This window comes from Stegastes partitus, unplaced genomic scaffold, assembly GCF_000690725.1.
Source record: "Stegastes partitus isolate 25-593 unplaced genomic scaffold, Stegastes_partitus-1.0.2 Scaffold12, whole genome shotgun sequence".
NCBI lineage: Eukaryota > Metazoa > Chordata > Actinopteri > Pomacentridae > Stegastes > Stegastes partitus.
In genome coordinates, this window is record NW_007577743.1 from 1,084,907 (window position 1) to 1,090,560 (window position 5,654).

The 5,654-nt window shown below is 46.3% G+C and overlaps 1 long non-coding RNA gene across 1 annotated transcript in view; it reads left to right on the forward strand.

The window, feature by feature from the left end:
• The window catches only part of LOC103361883 (uncharacterized), a 24,045-nt gene that overhangs the window by 2,140 nt on the left and 16,251 nt on the right, over positions 1–5,654 (forward strand). The window contains exon 2 of the long non-coding RNA XR_520429.1: positions 5,036–5,041. This is a non-coding gene — a long non-coding RNA (uncharacterized LOC103361883). The remainder of the gene's footprint in view (positions 1–5,035; positions 5,042–5,654) is intronic.

Sequence of the window (5,654 nt, forward strand, 5' to 3'; positions counted from 1 at the left end):
AGTTCAGACAGCTGCTCAGGATGCTGAACAGAGCTTTTTAATCTGGAGACAATACAGTGAAGACTAAAGTAAAGACAGGCACTGAAGCTGCAAAACACTCAAAAAAAAAAAAAAAAAAAAACACAATTCAAAATTCAACTCGGGCAAAACCTATGCAACAACTCCGACCCAAGGCAGATGTGAGATTGCATACAATCACAGACTACAAAAGGAAAAGCAGTATACAACACACACCTGTGAGAGACAATGGCAACCTGACTGAGCAGCTTAACATCTCTTCTGCTTGTTTTGACAGACAGCAAAGAACCTCCAGCAGATGCCTCACCATTGGGAGATCCACATGCTGTTTCTCGGCACTCCGAGATGTCGACACCAAGACAGCAGTCGGGCCTAAGTGTACAAGGGTGTGTGTTCCAGGCATGTGCTGATTAACTTAATGTCTACAGACATTGTCAACATCTCCCTGTTCCTCTGTGTGTAGTCCTGTCATGACTCACATTCACTACCATCTTGCCTACACCCAAGAAGTCTGCTTTGGCACATTTCATGACACATCCCCCCCCCCCCCCCCCCTTGTTAACTTGCCCATTAGTCATCTCATATATGCTGGAAGACACACCATGAGTGAAATACAAAGTCAACAACATGGCTGAGTGTTTCAGGATTGGTTTCCTTGATAAATAAAGAAACCCAACCTGTTAACTTGCAGGTTCTGTATCATTCTTCTTTTTAACTTGGGTTCTAATTCTGACATGACACAGAGAGAAGAGTTTTTAGAGGCCTAATGAAACACAAATGATGGACTTCAAAAAAATTCGCTCAATATGACTTTTATTAACTACAGGGAAAACAGATCTGCATTACCTTCACTACAGCTCTGTGTCAGCTGGACGATCCCAACATGTATGCTAATCTTCCTTAGCTCAGTCTGCAGTATAAAACAGTGTGGCTGCAGGTAATTATCATTCTGCTATAAAACATGCACAATTGTTTTGGTGGAACATTTGCAGGAGGGAGTCGAGCACTGTCAAAATAGAAAATCCAATGACAATAAACAAGCAATCCAAATTTGCACAATCTGGACTTGAAATTTTCATTGTGGTAGGTTCTCGCTTACAGGTTGTTGTTGTTACTTCCTGTACCAAAGTGGATTTTGAAAATGGTAAAATGTGGTTAGCAGAAGGGAAGGACAAAGCCACTTCTACCTCCATCTGACATCTAGCAGGTCAGACTAGTGCTAAGATGACTTTAGCTCAGTGTTTGACATCGTTACACCCAGTATGTTTGTTACCAAACTACACAAACTGGAGCTAAATCCCTACATATGTGTAAATGGATATTGGACTTCTTACTTAGTGGCAACACTTCACATACAACATATACGGACCACTGACAGACCAGTTGTACCATGGATTGTATTTTTTTATTGACTTCATGTGCAGTGCGCGTAGGACGTTGGATTATGGCAGAACAAGGCGTGAGCTTTCATTTAGGGATCGTTGTGTCTTTGAACACAGCTACATACTGTCGGACTTTATGACTAATTTCTGTGTTAAATTATCAGTAGAATACTGGCCTACTTTTATGGTTGAAGCATGAATCTTTGCGGCTCATTTACATGCTGCTCATGCCTGGTGGAGCCACTTTCATGAGTTAGAATGGAAGCATAATGTTAACCCTATATGTTGCATGTACAGTGTAGCCACAGGGTTAACCACCTGTCAACAAACTGCCGCAGTGGGGAAGTGTTCTTTCCTTCCTCTTGACTGGTGTGCCCCACAGAGGCCTCTTTCTCTATGCCCTCTTCACGTCACTGTCTAAAACTCGTCTAAAACCACCTAAAACTCATAGCTTTGCAGGTGAGACAGCAATCAATGGATTCATCACAAACAACAGGGAGGCTGCATACAGAGAGGAGGTCCAGAAGCTGACAGTATGCTGTACCAACAATGACCTGGTCTCAAACACCAAAAACACCAAGAAGAACCAGACAGGCTACACACTATAGAGTCTACAATAATGGAGAGGCTGTGGAGAGAGTCTTCAGCCTTGAATCTGTGGGGCTCCAAGTCACAGAGGACTTGTGTGGATCTGTCACCTCAGTAGAAGTGCGGAATGTGCAACAGCTTGACTTTCAGAGGAGATGACACAGAGCCACACTGTCCCAGAAACTGGAGGTGAATTTTCACAGATCCACAACTGGGAACAATTTGATAAACTGCATAACACCTTAATATGGCATTTAGACCGAAGCTAACGATAAAGGCTCTTAAGTGTGTATTAAAAACAGCATAGGTCACTGACTCCCATACAACACTAGCTTTATGAGAAAGACTAAGAACACGATGAAAGGCAAAACAGCTTCTTCCCAGCTGAACTCGGACATCTCAGTAGTTTTTCTATACCAGTGGACAATGTGCAATACTTTTAATGAACTCATTAACATAACTTAACATGAATGTTTATCGATAATTTGCACCTCAACTACCCTCACTGTCTCTGAGGATTATTTGCACGATTTAAGCTAGTTATGTTTTTCAGTGTTTCCTATCATATAAATTTCAATTTATGACTTCACTTACTTCTTGAGTATTTCTGCACAGACTTGGATTATGCCTATGGCCATATGCATCACTGAGGATGGCACAATTTTACATTTGTTGTGCTGTCTTCAATGGCGCATATGGGTCTTGAACTTAAGAGGCGAAAAGTACCAGTCCCAGTGATCGCTGCACAAATGTAAAATGTAGAAGAACCAGTGCTGCATTGCAGTGAATATAGCCCAAAAATGCCTCTAGAAAGAGACTGACTGTATGAACAAGCTACATTTGAAAATGGTGTAAGGTACATATGCGGTGTGGGTCCCGCCTGAGACATTTAATTTTCTGTTTAACAATGAATAAAAGCAAAATGGAAAATGGAATGCTAAAAAATATGAATTGAAATTGATGCAATTTTAGCGAATCACGAACAGCTTTGTTATAGCTGACAGATGTCACAGCATGAGTGCTCATTCAAAACCTTCAAAGGGAAGGATGGCAACTGAGTGAGGCAGGGCTGTATTCATTCTGTTGTTTGAGAAAGAGTAAAAGAAAAACAGAAAAAAAAAGAACAAAAAACTCCAACACAATCGAATCTTTATGTTGGCCCTAAACAAAACAGAGTAAATGGCCTTGTCGAAACAGATCACTAACTATTCCTACATTTAATTCTACATTAAGTGAAGTATTTTCTCTTTTCCTCATATTTCTGTATTAACATTCAAATGTTATTACCGTCAGAGGTGAGAATATCTGGACATTTCGATAAACACTTAGTCACAGATTTCTGATGATGAACATATGTGTGAACTGCTGAAGCTTATAGGGAATCCAGATGTTTTGGATTGTTGGGTGTTTCTGTCTCTGCCTTTGTGAAGCGCTATGAGATGACTGTTGTTGTAAATATGCGCTATACAAATAAAATTGAATTGAATTGAATTTGTGGTGTTTTGAAAACCAAAATACCAATACAATAAAAAGTAGCAAAACCAAATTGGATATACAGCTAAAAACTAAACAATGAAAAAAGTTCCTTCAAGTTAACTGTTACGGACTGGTTCAGAGACTCAAGTGCGAGGCAACACGACACGGCAGGCAGTTTGAAAATAACAATTTATTTGAGCACACACAGAAACCTTTACAGAACTGAGAGAGATTGCTTGGAACAGCAACTATGTTTAAACTGAAAAACAAAACGAGACTAAACGAGAGAAACTAAAAGAGGACACCAAAAAGGTGTTAATTAAGGACTGGCTTAAAAACAAACAGACTAGCAAACTGAAAAAAAACGCTAGCTCTACGCACGGGCAGGTGGGCTAAGCAAACCGAAGAAAAAGAACTAAAAAGCTAGCGGACCAAAGGCTAACAATGAGCTAGCGTAAAGCGCCGACGGACGAACTAAATACAGGACGAGGAGAACAGACTTACGGACTGGCTGACAAACGGGAGTAAATAAATCTAGCGGGACATACGGACTGATGACGTTAAACCTACACAGTGAATCTGACCTGACAGAACCGAAGCAGGGTGGTGAATGGGGGAGCGGAGCGGCTGCGGTGGAGCGGCTGCCGACGACCGGGGACGGACGCCAGGGAGCTTCGGGAGGGAGAGGTGGACGGAGCTGGTGTCCGGGCTGACGGGTGGGATAGAGCGGGCAGGTGACTGGTGGTGAATCCGGTGGCTGGTGGCTGCGTCGCCGGCTGACGGAGGTGCTGGTTGTCGGTGGGAGATGATCCGGGCTGTAGACGGAAAGACACGGTTAGAGCGAGACTGGCAAGAGAAAGGAGCTGGGAATAAACAATCGTGGTCATGAACTGACTAGGGACTGTTTACGGTCCGGCGACGAATCGTGGTCTGGTCGAGGCTAAAAAGCTGGTCTCATGATGAGACACAGCTGCGGCAAACACACACCAGTGTAATCAGTGGATTGCGATCACCTGCCCGCTCTCTTCATGCAGATCACCAGCTCACGCCCACCTAATCAGAAAGGGAGAGAAAGGAGGAAAGGAGCGAGGGAGAGAGAGAGAGAGAGAGAGAGAGAGAGCACTGCCGCTACCTGACTCCAGCGGCAGCGGGCGTGACAGTACCCCCCCCCTCTACGGGCGCCTCCAGGCGCCCGATTAGGATGGCGACGGTGGAACTCCCGAATGAGAGCAGGGTCCAAGATCCGACGCTGGGGGACCCAGCTGCGTTCCTCGGGCCCATAGCCCTCCCAATCCACGAGGTACTGGAGGCCACAACCCCGACGGCGCACATCCAGCAACCGACGTACCGTGTAGGTGGGCGCGTCATCCACCATCCGCGGAGGTGGAGGGGGACGGACTGGGGGGGCCAGCGGACTCTCTGCAACGGGCTTGACCTGGGAGACGTGGAATGTTGGGTGGACCCTCATGGAAGGCGGGAGTTTCAGGCGCACAGCCGTGGGGCTCAGGACGCGCTCGATGGCGAACGGGCCGACGAATCGAGGCGCCAATTTCTTTGAATTCCACCCGGAGCGGAAGATCCTTAGCTCGGAGCCACACCATCTGACCAGGGGAGTAAACTGGCGCCGGAGAGCGACGGCGATTAGCCTGCCTCTGCATATTCTGTGCAGCTTTCAGCAGGGCAGTCCTGACACGGTTCCACGTTCGTCGACACTTCCGCATGAATGCCTGCACAGACGGAACGGCGACCTCTCATTCCAGGGCCGGGAAGAGTGGCGGCTGGTAGCCCAGGGAGCACTGGAAAGGCGAGACCCCAGAAGAGGCGTTGGACATGGAGTTGTGGGCAAACTCTACCCAGGGCAATTGTTCACTCCATGTCGTCCGATCTCTCGAAACCACACAGCGCAGAAACGTCTCCAAGGACTGATTGGTCCTCTCCGTCTGTCCGTTGGACTGAGGATGAAAACCAGAGGTAAGGCTCACCTTGGCTCCAATCGCTGAACAGAAAGCCCTCCACACTTCGGAGGTGAACTGGGGGCCCCAATCAGACACTATGTCTGTGGGGATGCCGTGGAGGCGGAGCACATGGGTGACGAGCAGGTCAGCAGTTTCCCGGGCCGAGGGGAGCTTGGGCAAGGCAACGAAATGAGCCGTCTTGGAAAAGCGGTCCACAATGGTCAGAACAACAGAG